The sequence below is a fragment of the Aethalodelphis obliquidens genome, unplaced genomic scaffold (assembly GCF_003676395.1).
Source record: "Aethalodelphis obliquidens isolate GAN/ISIS:26980383/991018 unplaced genomic scaffold, ASM367639v1 scaffold3, whole genome shotgun sequence".
Lineage (NCBI taxonomy): Eukaryota > Metazoa > Chordata > Mammalia > Artiodactyla > Delphinidae > Aethalodelphis > Aethalodelphis obliquidens.
Genome location: NW_020837947.1, coordinates 43,237,152 through 43,253,623, shown reverse-complemented (window position 1 = coordinate 43,253,623; position 16,472 = coordinate 43,237,152). Strand labels below are relative to the sequence as shown.

At 38.6% G+C, this 16,472-nt stretch overlaps 1 protein-coding gene across 4 annotated transcripts in view; it reads left to right on the top strand.

Moving 5' to 3' along the window:
* The window catches only part of DSE (dermatan sulfate epimerase), a 115,331-nt gene that overhangs the window by 28,816 nt on the left and 70,043 nt on the right, over positions 1-16,472 (top strand). Inside the window, exon 2 of one of the 4 annotated variants that reach the window (XM_027088098.1) lies at positions 13,644-13,838. The gene's annotated coding sequence lies outside the window, so the exon portion shown is untranslated. The other 3 variants (XM_027088113.1, XM_027088082.1, XM_027088102.1) reach the window with 3 other exon arrangements.

Genomic DNA, 16,472 nt, shown 5'->3' with positions numbered 1-16,472 from the left:
GAAAATTGAAATTGTATCAAGTATCTTTTCTGACCACAACGCTATGAGACTCGATATCAATTACAGGAGAAGATCTGTAAAAAATACAAACACATGGAGGCTAAACAATACACTACTTAATAACGAAGTGATCAAAGAGGAAATCAAAGAAGGAAATCAAAAAATACCTAGAAACAAATGACAATGGAGACACGACGACTCAAAATCTATGGGATGCAGCAAAAGCAGTTCTAAGAGGGAAGTTTATAGCAATACAATCTTACCTTAAGAAACAGGAAACATCTCGAATAAACAACCTAACCTTGCACCTAAAGCAATTAGAGAAAGAAGAACAAAAAAACCCCAAAGTTAGCAGGAGGAAAGAAATCATAAAAATCAGATCAGAAATAAATGAAAAAGAAATGAAGGAAACGATAGCAAAGATCAATAAAACTAAAAGCTGGTTCTTTGAAAGGATAAACAAAATTGATAAACCATTAGCCAGACTCATCAAGAAAAAAAGGGAGAAGACTCAAATCAATAGAATTAGAAATGAAAAAGGAGAAGTAACAACTGACACTGCAGAAATACAAAAGATCATGAGAGATTACTACAAGCAACTCTATGCCAATAAAATGGACAACCTGGAAGAAATGGACAAATTCTTAGAAAGGCACAACCTGCCAAGACTGAATCAGGAAGAAATAGAAAATATGAACAGACCAATCACAAGCACTGAAATTGAAACTGTGATTAAAAATCTTCCAACAAACAAAAGCCCAGGACCAGATGGCTTCACAGGCGAATTCTATCAAACATTTAGAGAAGAGCTATCACCTATCCTTCTCAGACTCTTCCAAAATATAGCAGAGGGAGGAACACTCCCCAACTCATTCTACGAGGCCACCATCACCCTGATACCAAAACCAGACAAAGATGTCACAAAGAAAGAAAACTACAGGCCAATATCACTGATGAACATAGATGCAAAGATCCTCAACAAAATACTAGCAAACAGAATCCAACAGCACATTAAATGGATCATACACCATGATCAAGTGGGGTTTATTCCAGGAATGCAAGGATTCTTCAATATACGCAAATAAATCAACGTGATACACCATATTAACAAATTGAAGGAGAAAAACCATATGATCATCTCAATAGATGCAGAGAAAGCTTTTGACAAAATTCAACACCCATTTATGATAAAAACCCTGCAGAAAGTAGGCATAGAGGGAACTTTCCTCAACATAATAAAGGCCATATATGACAAACCCACAGCCAACATCGTCCTCAATGGTGAAAAACTGAAAGCATTTCCACTAAGATCAGGAAGAAGACAAGGTTGCCCACTCTCACCACTCTTATTCAACATAGTTTTGGAAGTTTTAGCCACAGCAATCAGAGAAGAAAAGGAAATAAAAGGAATCCAAATCGGAAAAGAAGAAGTAAAGCTGTCACTGTTTGCAGATGACATGATACTATACATAGAGAATCCTAAAGATGCTACCAGAAAACTACTAGAGCTAATCAATGAATTTGGTAAAGTAGCAGGATACAAAATTAATGCACAGAAATCTCTGGCATTCCTATACACTAATGATGAAAAATCTGAAAGTGAAATCAAGAAAACACTCCCATTTACCATTGCAACAAAAAGAATAAAATACCTAGGAATAAACCTACCTAAGGAGACAAAAGACCTGTATGCAGAAAATTATAAGACACTGATGAAAGAAATTAAAGATGATACAAATAGATGGAGAGATATACCATGTTCTTGGATTGGAAGAATCAACATTGTGAAAATGACTCTACTACCCAAAGCAATCTACAGATTCAATGCAATCCCTATGAAACTACCACTGGCATTTTTCACAGAACTAGAACAAAAAATTTCACAATTTGTATGGAAACACAAAAGACCCCGAATAGCCAAAGCAATCTTGAGAACGAAAAATGGAGCTGGAGGAATCAGGCTTCCTGACTTCAGACTATACTACAAAGCTACAGTAATCAAGACAGTATGGTACTGGCACAAAAACAGAAATATAGATCAATGGAACAGGATAGAAAGCCCAGAGATAAACCCACGCACATATGGTCACCTTATCTTTGACAAAGGAGGCAGAAATGTACAGTGGAGAAAGGACAGCCTATTCAATAAGTGGTGCTGGGAAAACTGGACAGCTACATGTAAAAGTATGAGATTAGATCACTCTCTAACACCATACACAAAAATAAGCTCAAAATGGATTAAAGACCTAAATGTAAGGCCAGAAACTATCAAACTCTTAGAGGAAAACATAGGCAGAACACTCTATGACATAAATCACAGCAAGGTCCTTTTTGACCCACCTCCTAGAGAAATGGAAATAAAAACAAAAGTAAACAAATGGGACCTAATGAAACTTAAAAGCTTTTGCGCAGCAAAGGAAACCATAAAGAAGACCAAAAGACAACCCTCAGAATGGGAGAAAATATTTGCAAATGAAGCAACTGACAAAGGATTAATCTCCAAAATTTATAAGCAGCTCATGCAGCTTAATAACAAAAAAACAAATAACCCAATCCAAAAATGGGCAGAAGACCTAAATAGACATTTCTCCAAAGAAGATATACAGACTGCCAACAAACAAATGAAAGAATGCTCAACATCACTAATCATTAGAGAAATGCAAATCAAAACTACAATGAGATATCATCTCACACCAGTCAGAATGGCCATCATCAAAAAATCTAGAAACAATAAATGCTGGAGAGGGTGTGGAGAAAAGGGAACCCTCTTACACTGTTGGTGGGAATGTAAATTGATACAGCCACTGTGGAGAACAGTATGGAGGTTCCTTAAAAAGCTACAAATAGAACTACCATATGACCCAGCAATCCCACTACTGGGCATATACCCTGAGAAAACCATAATTCAAAAAGAGTCATGTACCAAAATGTTCATTGCAGCTCTATTTACAATAGCCCAGAGATGGAAACAACCTAAGTGTCCATCATCGGATGAATGGATAGATGATGTGGCACATATATACAATGGAATATTACTCACCCAGAAAAAGAAACAAAACTGAGCTATTTGTAATGAGGTGGATGGACCTAGAGTCTGTCATACAGAGTGAAGTAAGTCAGAAAGAAAAAGACAAATACTGTATGCTAACATATATATGGAATTTAAGGGAAAAAAATGTCATGAAGAACCTAGGGGTGAAACAGGAATAAAGACACAGACTTACTAGAGAATGAACTTGAGGCTATGGGGAGGGGGAAGGGTAAACGGTGACAAAGCGATAAAGAGGCATGGACATATATACACTACCAAACGTAAGGTAGATAGCTAGTGGGAAGCAGCCGCATAGCACAGGGAGATCAGCTCGGTGCTTTGTGACCGCCTGGAGGGGTGGGATAGGGAGGGTGGGAGGGAGGGAGACGCAAGCGGGAAGAGTTATGGGAACATATGTATATATATAACTGATTCATTTTGTTGTGAAGCTGAAACTAACATACCATTGTAAAGCAATTATACTCCAATAAAGATGTTTAAAAAAAAAAAAAAAAAAAGAAAGGCAGTGCGAGAAGTGGACACTTCAGGAAGAGAGAGATTACTAAGCAGAGGAATTAGAAGAAGGCGTCCTGGGATGTGACTGAAGAATAAATAAATAAATAGTCCAGTTTGGTTCCTATGCTATGTATGAATAGAAGCCTCATGAAGAATACTGATGAAAATATATGAGACCATATGAAAAAAAAAAAAAGAAATAAGAATAATAATCAATGGATGACATGTTTAGAGATGACAGTATCAACACCATCTGCAACAGCAGGCTTCAGCCTATGCTGGTATGTATGCTACCATACAATTATTTATAAATGGAGTAGGTGGAAAGAGTTTTTGAAAGTCTCTAGCTTTGTTGAGGGGAAGAGCTATTCTTTAGTAATAAAAAACCTGAGATGAGGTAGTGAGGGAATATGGTGGGTGTGGTCTGGGATGTGGCGTCCTTGGAAGCCTTCTTCCCAGTGGCAGGGATTGATGATTTATGATCATCCAGGTGCACTTTCTCCTTGATGAACTGATGACTTCTAAGGTGTGGGAAAACTCTGGAGCCTTACAGCTCTAACAATCGCAACTTTTCTTGATGTACCTCAAAAACACACACTCTTCCTGTTAAAATATCTATGTGGGGCTTCCCTGGTGGCGCAGTGGTTGAGAGTCCGCCTGCCGATGCAGGGGACACGGGTTCGTGCACCGGTCCGGGAAGATCCCGCGTGCCGCGGAGCGGCTGGGCCCGTGAGCCATGGCCGCTGAGCCTGCGCTTCCGGAGCCTGTGCTCTGCAACGGGAGAGGCCACAACAGTGAGAGGCCCGCGTACTGCAAAAAAAAAAAAAAAAAATCTATGTGACCCTTGGGAAAATCTCAAAGGTAGTGTATTGCTTTAAACATTATCTATGTTGCTACTGTTTCCTTCTTCTCCTGCTACTATGAGCAGGCTTCTCAATGTCACAAGGTATCTGTTTTTAAGCAGAGTTGTCTCTACTTCTCTATTTAAAGCATCAAGACATCTTCCAGATTTACGTAGGTTAGAAAGAATGCAGAAGCCACAGTTTCAGTTTCATATTTCTTAGAGGTCTACATCCTTAAACTTTGAAACAAAACATGAACAATCTCTCTCTACACATACATAATAACCCCAGTGCAATGTTTTTAAGCTGCAAGTTGCAGTCCATTAGTGAGTTTTGAAATCTATTTAGCAATCAAAATCTTTCTTTTTTAATGAAATCGACTAAAATAAAAAATGTAAACATTGGTTTCTGAAACTTTGTTTTATATATATCTATTTCTATATCTTTATCATCTATCTACCTAGCTTGTCTATTATCTATCATCTCTTTTCTGTCATCTCTCTATCTATATTAGTTTCTAGTTAAAAAAGAGTTTTGAAGAAAATCTGTTTTGTGGGAACTGTCAGAAATAGATTATTAGATTCTGTGACAATTCTTATGATTTCTTACTATGCTAAATAGGGAACACTTCCTGTGAGTTTGCGTATATGATGATGTCCTCCTTTCATAACTTCTTCCTCCCAGAGCTACATGTTGGATTTTTTGGGGGGAGTTTTGGGGACTTTTTTTTTTTGGCCTTTTAAAACTGTGTGTAGGGACATTAATAATGATTAATACTAACTCTTTTTTTTTTTTTTTTTTTTTGCGGTACGCGGGCCTCTCACTGTTGTGGCCTCTCCCGTTGCAGAGCACAGGCTCCAGACACGCAGGCTCAGCGGCCATGGCTCACGGGACCAGCCGCTCCGCGGCATGTGGGATCTTCCCAGACCGGGGCACGAACCCGCGTCCTCTGCATCGGCAGGCAGACTCTCAACCACTGCGCCACCAGGGAAGCCCTAATACTAACTCTTAAAGACATCTAGAAAAATTATTAGAGGCCTTTGAATCCTGGCTCCAAGCTCTCTGGGCCAGATCCAGCTTCTGTTCCTCTTCACTGATGCCATCCAGCAGAAGAGGCAGGTAAAATGTCAGCTCCTTGAAGCCTTTGTCTTGGTGGGCACTGGCTGTCAATGGGGCATTAAATGAAAGAGGTTGTGGAGGAATCAGGCACCTGTTCAAACAGTCTTTCATGTATCATTCTTCATGAATGTACTTGGAGGTCAATAGCCAATGAGACTTGTTTAAACTTCTGAGCAATAGGAACACCAAACCAGAAACAGAAATTTAAAGTGAAAACTTTACAATGGTATGAAAAGCAGAGCATAATTTCTAAAGGAGTAGATATCATGTGAAATATTGCTTCCCTATGCAATTTTGACACTTCGGTCATCCACTCTGGGTATAGAATCTGGTACTTCTTTGATTGTCAATCCAGAATAATAGAGCTGTCATTTGTCATCTCAATGTCTAAGCAACAAAAGTCACCTACAAAGATAGAGGCCAAAAATAATTTATATTTTCTGGTTTATCCTTCATTAGAACTATTCTGCTTCTTGGGGAAAGGAAGACACAGACACTGCTGTCAGTTCCTGGTGAAGCTGGCAAATAAGACTTTCTTATATATTTCTGAACTAAGAAAAAACATATAGTTCTAACTGACAACGCTTCTTTCAATAAAACAAAAAAATTATGTTTAGAGTGGCATTTTATCAATTTCCTCACTGAAAATGAACAGTGTATATTACCCAGATTCTTAGTAATAAAATACAATTTAACAACCATTATTACCAGGATTTTATGGATTTCAGTAGTCATTGTCAACCATCATGATCAAATTTAAATACATTCTTTTTCCTGTCTATAATTTTGGCTAAGCTACTATATTCATATATTTTATTTCCCATATATAGCAAATAGTATTTTGATACTTAGCAAATACAGTTTAATCCTGAACTATGAAGTTCAGAAGCTTTTTGGCTTCCGGAGAATGACATCTGACAGATCATGGACCTACAAAAGTTAGTACTATTCTTTCACACTCAGAATAGAAACTCTGTAATACAGATCTTTCATTTCAATACAGTATAGATAACAGATGATGTGGTTAAGTGGAAACAGCTGGGAGTTTTGCACTATTATTACAAATCAGAACTCTAATACTTCCTTTTCACTGCAAGCATTTGTTAATCTCAGCTCATCTGTGGTTCTAAGTGTTGGTTTAGTTTGCTTTCTTCATAAAATGGTATCTCTTGACTTGTGAGGCAAGATCTCTTAGGTTAAATTGCTAGGTCATGGTCATTCTTACTGGTATCCAATAAAAGCAAAAGTAATACGGCAGCATTGTTTTCAAACAATTCTCCAGCAGATTATGTTCTACTTATAAACTTGCCTATAGAGAAGGAATATTGTCATGTATCTGCATGTGGAAAGGAAGTTACATCTTGACATGTTTTCTAATATTTCATTTGTAGTTTTCCTGTTAATGTTTTTACTTGTTGAAAGATGCAGAAAATATTTGAAAGCTAATTTTTGAAGGACTTGTAAACAAAGGTGACACCATTATCCCACTTTTAATAGAGCATGAATTTTTGAGTGGATGTACCAATTTAGTGTTAATTCCCCCAGGTGCTTTGTGAACATTAGTATGGATATTTAACATGTCCATATGTTTGAAAATGTTGCTCCCTTGGCCTCATCAGAACAGAATTATAATCAAGCCAAGTGCTCAAATACTATTCTTAATAACTCTTCTATTAAACCCCAATATTATTAGGAAGATTATTAATTTTTATTCGTTAGTTACTTGTTCCTCTCTGATGAATTTGAAGTTTTTAAATAATTCATGTACCTGAAGAGAAATGACAGTATTTTAGGGGGTTGTGTTTTTCTACTTTTATGTGCTAACTTTTATGCTGACAGTATTAAAATTAAATTCACTGGTCAGAGCTCTGGTGATTTGAGATATTTTAAAATGTCACTTTTCTACAGCTATTATTGTACATTTTGGAGGTAAATGACATACAACTTTTATCCTAGAGCCATTTATACCCTGGTATCAAAAGAGATTTTAAAATTATATATAAGTTTATATATATAAACTTATATTTGAATGTAAGTTTTAATACTAAGAAATACCCATATTTCCTTTATTTATATGGTTGAATAAACTTTTTGAGATTTACAAAATAATCACATTATGTTTGTTTTTTTAGAATTACCCCTGGACTCTAAATTTGTAAGATTCTTTTAAAATATCTCATAAACATCTGGCTACTATCCAAACCCTCATTTAGTTTTATACAGTGGAAAGACATTTGACCATCAAATAGATCTTTGATTTTTATGAAGAATAAAGGACCATATATCTAGCAAAATAGTACTATCAAAATAGTAATTCTCGGGCTTCCCTGGTGGCGCAGTGGTTGAGCGTCCGCCTGCCGATGCAGGGGACGCGGGTTTGTGCCCAGGTCCGGGAAGATCCTACATGCCGCGGAGCGGCTGGGCCCATGAGCCATGGCCGCTGAGCCTGCGCGTCCGGAGCCTGTGCTCTGCAACGGGAGAGGCCACAACAGTGAGAGGCCCGCGTATCGCTAAAAAAAAAAAAAAAAAAAAAAAGCAATTCTCAAAAAAGTTCCTGTTTATTGTGTTATATAATCAAGTGATTAATGAAAAGAGGCTAACAAATGGTTTGTATCTGAAACTACAAAATAGAAAGAGCTATCTGATCACCCTCATTTTGATGTACATTATCTAGATTATGTATATTACATATATCATATATATGTGTATATGTCATTGTATTAAAATCCACACCAGTTTAGAACTGAAAAGACCCTTAGAGACCGTCTACACCAGAGGTTCTCAGATTGGAGTCACCTGCAGAGCTTTAAAACTTGCTTAGAGTGAGCATCCTGTAACAAATCGAAATTTCTGGGATTGGGCCCCAGGCATCAAATGTTTAGAAATTCCCCAGGTGATTCAATGTGCAGCCTAGTGTAAGAACAAGTGGTCTAGGCCAGTAACCCTCAAACTCACTGTGCATAAGAACCACCTGTAGAGTTGGTTAAAACGTAGATTCCTGGTCCTTACTCCCAGAGCCTGGGCTTGGAACTGACATTTAAAAAAATCCCATGGTCACTGGGGGATGGGGGGGGAGGGATAAACTGGAAGATTGGGATTGACACATACACACTACTATTGATATATTTAAAATAGGTAACTAATAAAGACCTACTTTATAGCACAGGGAAATCTACTCAATACTGTGTAATGGCCTGTATGGGAAAAGAATCTAAAAGAGAGTGGCTATATGTATATGTATAACAGATTCACTTTGCTGTACAACTGAAACTAACACAACATTGTAAATCAACTATGCCCCAATAAAATAATTAAAAAAAATTTTTTAAATCCCAAGTTCTATGTATTGAATTGTTTCTCCCCCCACCAGCCCTAATTTATATGTTGAAGCCCTAACGCCCGATATGCCTGTATTTGGAGACAGGGCTTTTAGGAGGTAAAGTTACATGAAGTCGTAAGGGTGGGGTGATAATCCAATAGGACTGGTGGTCTTAAAAGAAGAAGAAGAGAGAAAGAGATCTGTTTCTCTCTCTACATGTTCATGCACTAAGGAAAGGCTATGTGAGGTTACAGCAAGAAGACAGGAGACAGGAAGAGAGCTCTCACCAGAAACCAAATCAGCTGGCACCTTGATCTTGGACTCCCCAGGGTTCAGAACTTTGAGAAATAAATTTCTGTTGTTTAAGCCACCCAGTCTCTGGTATTTTGTTGTGGCAGCCCAAGCTGACTAATATACCAAGTAATGCTGATGCTAGCAGTCCATGGACCACATTTTGAGTACCACTAGTCTAGGCCACATACCCCAGAAACTTTTCTAATTTGTCTGAGGGTAGTGCAGGGCGTCATTATTTTTTAACATTTCCTGGGTGATTTTAGTGTATAGACAGGATTGAGAACCACAGATCAAGACCAGCTTCTTCAACTTATGACTAGGATGCTGAGACTCAAACAGGTTAAGTGATTTGCCCAAGTTATCATGTATGCTATTGCTGAATTTTGCAAATTTATAGGAGAAAAAAAGAATTTCTTCACACAGCTGGTATTTGAAAGACACAGTCCTAGAACCCAGCACTCTCAGTTTCCAGTATTAAGCCACTCATTTTTCCCCAAACAACATTAAAATTTGTTTAATTCTGGCAGATTCATTTTAAGTGCCTTTTCCATTACAGTATAATCCAAGAATGTTGTAGTCTGTGCCCCTCGTCTGCTTCATAACAGTTGTTATTTGTTGCAACATGCTTAAAGACTGAATAGAAAGTGATATTATATATATATACATATACATGTATATGAGTATACATGTGGCTGACCTTCACACCACAATATTAATTTGCTCACCATGAACAGAAACACTGCTATCTAGCATTATGCTTCTTGTATAATAGCAGGAAACTTAGAAAATTGATTCATGCAATAAAAAGATGAAAATTTAAGACTCTTGAATGCCTTAAAAAACCCCAGGCATAAATGAGGATAAATGACCAAGATGGGTAGAATTTTACTGAAATTTCACCTCAAGGACAGGAGCTTGGTTTGGTAAGTATGTGGTGCTGAGCTTACTTTGCCCATAACTCGGTGGAAAATTATATCACAAGTAATATACACCGTCAAGTTTAACAATGATAAAGGAAACACGCTATCCTGTGTACATTTTGAGTAGGCATTTGATTTTCCCTAAAATAAGGCTTATTTCTCCTTATACATTGACCTTTTGTTAATGGAAAAAAATGTATCTTGACATTTTTAAATAAATTGCCACAGTTAATGTAAGATATGAGAATCTCAAAAGAAGTTAGTTGTACTTTCTTGGCCAGTGATGCAGCACGGAGAAGTGGGAGAAAGGAAGCTTGGCTAGGAACCAAGAGGACTGACTTCTCATCTGTACCAGTAATTAGCGGCAGGGACTGTAACAATCACCACCTATGTTAACCTCAGTTTCTTTGTAAAAGGAAAGGGTTGGTATTATTCCAAGGTTCTTTTTACCTTGCTTCATAGATCATAAGTGCCTCTAAGGAATGCTGTTTTTCTGTTAGACTGTACTTGGGCTTTTAAATTTTGTTTCCATTTGTCCACAAAGGGTAAAAACAGCCACTCAAAAATTGCACCATTTTAAAAAGTCTTAAAAATTAAAACACAGAAGAAGAAACAAGTCTGTATTATTTGGAAGCAGGTTAGAAAAAGATATTGAAAAATGCCATTGGATCACATACTTAGGTTTAATATCAGCAAACTGTCAATTATTCCTTATCTAAAAGATACTATGAATGCAAAGCAAACAAGATTTTCATTGCCTGATACAGTTAATCTCACCAGTAGAAGAAAAAGCCTGCATAGCCTGGCTATTGGAATTCATTATTTATAATAGTTGGGCAGCAGAAATGTGAAATGAAACCTTATATTCTGAAAGCAACTTCACTAGTTCAGCCATTACTGAAATCAAGTAATACTTCCCCCAACTGCATATCCAACAAAAGTATTTAGAAATAAATATATCAGTGAACTGATATAAATGAAAACCAATCTTCACAATATTTTATATCATTATTAAACCAGTACAAGTGTGGCAAATAAACCTATCGTCTAAATCTAATGCTTCATTTGATTCAAGTGCCCATTGAGTAATACTCCTGTAGACCAGTGGTTCCCAAGCTTTCTATACATTGGAATCACAGGGCTTTAAACACCCTGTTATTATGCTTTGATTGGTACAGGCTACAGCCTGGGCATCAGAAGTTCTAAAAGCCCACAGGTTGTTCTAAAGTACAGCAAAGTTTGGGAAGCACTGCTATGGAGTATTGGTTCTAACTTTGGCTACATACTGGAACCATCTGGCATCTTAAAAAGAATATGGGATGTCTGGACGTCATCCTAGAAAGAATTAAATAAGAATTTCTGAGAGTAAGCCTGAGCATTGGTGTGTTTTAGGTACTCCCGCAGGTGACGCTAATATGCAGCCTTAGGGTTAGAGTTCTACTACAGAATACTGCCTGAATAACTCCTTATGGCCTCTCGAATACATGAGCATAAAGCCTCATAAGGTTTGGCTTCCAAACTAGTGCAAACCTGGCATGAACTCAACTACTTCAGCAGGGCTGCGAGTGGGGTGTATGAAGAGAGAAGTTGGGCTATTTCTTGAAATAACAGACCATAACAATACATGGACATTTGGCAATCAGATTCCTGGGCCGTGAACCTGTCCTCAGAAACTTCTTAACACAATTCTTCCCTAGTTGTACTTTTCTGGAAAAAGCCAGAGTTTGGTAAAAAGAGGGGAATTAAGTACTACCCAAGCACCTGAATCACCCAATTAAAAACACCTCAATAAATATTTATTTTCTAAATTCCTCAGTGATGTCCAGATTTCTTTACAATTCTCAAAAGCCATGTTTAAGAAAAATACTAAATGCTTAAAATTTTGAGCCATTCCATAACCTGAGTAAAGAACAAACTTCTAATTTCATCCATTCATGTGGCAAAAATTAATAATCATTTTTGTAATTTCAGAGAATAGTGCTATAGTTTGGTAGGTGGAAGGGACACCTTGGGTAGTTGTATGGTTAGGCCATTCAAGATGGCTGTTCTCTGGCTCCCTGTACATCTCCTGCTGGACCAGTCCCTGATTCTCTCATACAACTATCCAACCTCATAATTGTAGGGCTTAATTTGTCCCTGTAACTGATGAGCCCACCTGATGTCAATTCCACCTATAAATAGTAGCCTCCTCCCTTGAGTAGAGAAGATTGTTGCCATGTTGTCTGTTGTAGGCAGTGGGGTGCCCCTCCAGGACATTTTGCTTAAGATCCCCTGTCCAATAAACCATTGATGTCTCTGTCACTGTTTCCAAGCTCTTTCTTTGGTCTCCAGGCTGGGCAACTACAAGGCTTGCAGGCCTGCAGGGTGCAGCCCAACAGTTTAAGGTAACTCAGGGGATATGTAAAAATCATCAATTTCAAAAGTCAATGGAGCATGAATGGAGGATAACTTTCATCTGAGACCAGGACACAGACTGTAGGTGGGGCTTTAGATATGAAAAGTTAGTATGGGCCAAGTGGTTTAGTGGAAAGAGCCTGGATTTGATAACAGACAACATAATCATGTGTGGTCTGAGCCATTACATCTTGGGAAATTCACTTCAACTTTCTGAGCCTCTGTTTCCTCATCAGTCAAATGAACATAGTAATACTGACATCAGTGCCTGTGAGGATAAAATGAGACACAGATAGAAGTACCTGGCACACGTAATGATTGATCTGTTAAAAGATTGTGAGGCCAGGAAACATGTATCTGAAGAATTATATGTAAACGCCTCAAATTGTGACTGAGGGTGGAGGGTTACAACTCAATTATGATTAAGAATGTAGGTGAGTGTTTCCTTTCGTATTAATGATGAAAGCTAAGTTCAGGAAGCTTGAATCATCTGGAGATGAAGCAGTAGCAGCAGAACAGTCTAGGCAGTGGCAAGGAGCAGGTCAGCACTGGAAGAGTCAGGGAGGTGACAGGCCTGAGAAAGGAAGGTTGGAGAAATTGGTGGTGGATGTCTGACCGGGCTGAATGCCCGGAGACGGAAGGGGAAGCTGAAGGATATTATCATTGAGGAAGTTAGTACAAGTATAGGGCAATAGGGTTTGAGCAAACCAAAATGATCACACCTCTTCGGTGACTCGACGATGTATCTCTTAGATGTAGGGTAAGGTGGTTTTATGAATAGACTAATTTGGTCTGAGGGGGGAAAAAAAGGCTTTTCAAGGATTGAAGCAGGTATACAGTCATGGACCAGCTGGCTGGTTAGTAAAACCTAAAGGGCAAATTTGAGTTTAATGACTTAAACAAGAGAACAGAAACCATATACTGGTAACAGCCCTGTAAGACTGGGGTTCATTAGGCTAGAGCCAAAAATAAACTAAGGACAACAACAACAAAAATACATTTTGTAAGATCATAGAAGGGATATACCTACTTAAGGTAAGTGGATGATAAACCAGAACTAACTCCCTTTTTTCTTCCCTATCATGGAAAAAAATAACCCTTCAACCTGAAAGAGTAAAATGTACTTTGCAATAGTTAATTGAAAGCTAAGATAGGTGAAGAACTTGTAAGAAAGCCTAGCTCTCTAAAGCTTAACTTCTCTTGCCTAGAAAAATTACATCTCAGCAAGGAGAGTTTACAAATAAGGACTTTCATCTAGAATCAGCATCAGAGATGAACACTGAAAGACTGGGGATGAACAAATGGAGTTCCAGTTTTCAAAAAAAAGAAGCAGCTCGATTCCTGAAACCAAAACAAGGAGCTTGTCACAGATCCTGAGCAAAATGAATAAACCTATGATTAAGGTAATATCTGGGCACTTAGAAAAGGAAGAAACTCAGAAGTTAACAAGAATTCACAAGTAGTCATTTCCTTTTTTGGACTATATTGTAACACCATATAGCAAGGACATCTAATAGACAAAGCACATCTGCTGTTTGGGGCTGTAACTGGGGGAAGAGATCACTTTTCCCTAATCCCTCAGTCTGGGAAATGATGGTGTACTTTAATTTCTACAAAGATGTCACGCACCCATGTGCATTAGCTGCTCTGGGACAAGAGAAGAAAATATTAAGTTACGTGAGGTTCCTCAACTGATGAGAATATTCATCAACAGCATGCTAATTCAGTGTCAGCAGTGGAAGGCATCTGAGAATGAGAACTTGAATGTTGACATGGCATACAGACTGAATTTGCAGAACATGTGAAGCTGGGACGTAGAATTACTCAGTTACATCAGTGATACATAACATGTCCATAAGCTAAAAGAAGAGGCCTAACTTAACATGTGATTCTATTAAATTTTATTGTGCTAAGTGTTGAACAAACTATAATGGGTGTGGCTCGGGAAGAAGTGTTTTGGAGTGGGTGAGAAAAAGACATTATTGCTTCCGAATTTTAGTAGATTGTAATATAGGAGTCAATAGGGTAATATTGCTGCCATAATAGTGCCTAGGATTTACTTGGGGAAAATACAGTAATTAGAACCAAGCCGTTAAACATCTGTGTTATTTGAATAAAACCTTGAACTCAATTTTGGGGATCAGATTTTGAGAGGAACAATGGCAAAGTAAACCACCTTCCAAGGGCTTTCAGAAAAGATAAGGAAAAGCTGATGGAGTTGGTAGGTATCCAGACAAATTGAAGCACTCTCCTGTGGAATTCATGCTAAATGCATCCTAGAAGACCCCAGAGGGCAGGATTGCAGATCTTTGAGCCCTACTATTTGGGGGGCCATTTGCAAGAGGTGGATGTTATTCAGAAGCAGATTTCCAGGTCAATTTACAGCAAAACTGGGGGCAATAAAAGACAGTGGGTACTGTCTCCTTTGAAGATTTCTTTTCTTCTTTCTCTTTTTTTTTTTGTGGTACACAGGCCTCTCACTGTTGTGGCCTCTCCCGTTGCGGAGCACAGGCTCCGGACGCTCAGGCCCAGCGGCCATGGCTCACGGGCCCAGCCACTCTGCAGCATGTGGGATCCTCCCGGACTGGGGCAGGAACCCGTGTCCCCTGCATCGGCAGGCGGACTCTCAACCACTGTGCCACCAGGGAAGCCCTCCTTTGAAGATTTCTTAATCCTGGTTGCACATTCTGATCGCCTGGGAAGAGATTTTAAAATGCTGATGGTTACATGTTAGCCCTAGAGATTCTGATTTATGGGTCTTGTGTGGGGTCCCCATTAAAAAGTATTTTATCAAAGCTCCCCTGCTGATTTAATGTTCTAGGTTGGAGAACCACTGAGTTAGATGACTACTTATCTAAAGGTTAAATAAATCAAACCAGACGCTTTTTCTAAGGTCTCTTCCAAATTTGAGAAGGTAAGTGTAAATTAACACTTACGGGTTATATACCACAGCTAGACACTTTCACAATGAATCTTCTCTAATAATTGAATTAATATATGTAAATCTCTTAGCACAGTATCTGGCATGTAGTAACTCAAATATTCAATATTTTTATTGTATCTTCCCTATAACTGTTCGATGGAGGTATTATATCTCTACATTACAGATGAGAAGACGGAGGCTCTGAGGTTAGTTTTCCAAGGACCCTCATAGTAAATTGCAAAATGAGGATTTAAACCAGATTAAACTAGTTTTAAGTTCTAGAGCCCCTTATCTCCTCCACATTCCACCTCTAAAACATCTGGAAGTTTATGCAAATTAGTGGTTTACTTGAGTGAACATTTAAAATATTTTAACAAAACCACTTCCTCTTGACCATTTTGTAAGGAATTTCTCTCCAAATGCAATTTCTGAAAAAAAGAAGCATACAACTCGACATCCACATTTCTTTCTAATGTGGCCTGAGGGAAACTACTCTGTAGGTCTTGAGATACTCTGAGGTACTCTGAGGACGGGAAATGGAAGGAGGTGGCCCTTCAGAACTCAAACAAAGCATGGGAGAAGCAAGGGAGAAAAGCACTGCTCTCAGGTAAAACATCCCTAGTGCTAAAGAATGGATGAACATCTGTCACTGTACCGCCTAGCTCTGGCAGGTTAATTACAAGCCAAGGCTGAGGAAGCCCTGCGGTGACGGCCCTGGTCTTGTCTGCCACTTTCCTGAGGCCAGGTTGGATCAGGCTGTGTGCAATGGCTGCTGGAAGAGAAGGCAGGAAACTTCTCCAAAGGGGCTGTGACTACTAAGGTTGCAAATCCTCCACCTGAAAAACTCAGACGGATGAGGGGAGTCGGTCTCTCTCTCCTTCTCTCCCTCGTCCACCCAGGCCTAGGAGATAAGGTAAATTAAATTTCCTCTTGTGCGTTGTATATATCAAATGTTCTGTTCCTGACCCTTTACCTTTGATTAACATCCGTTCAGTTTGCAGGGTTCAGTGCTTTTGGCTTTACTGTATTTTGTTAGTACGGTTAAGGCGAGGACCGCTTCTAAATAGGTGATTTCCACCCTTCTGTCTGAGAAGAGAGTAAAACCGAATTCGGG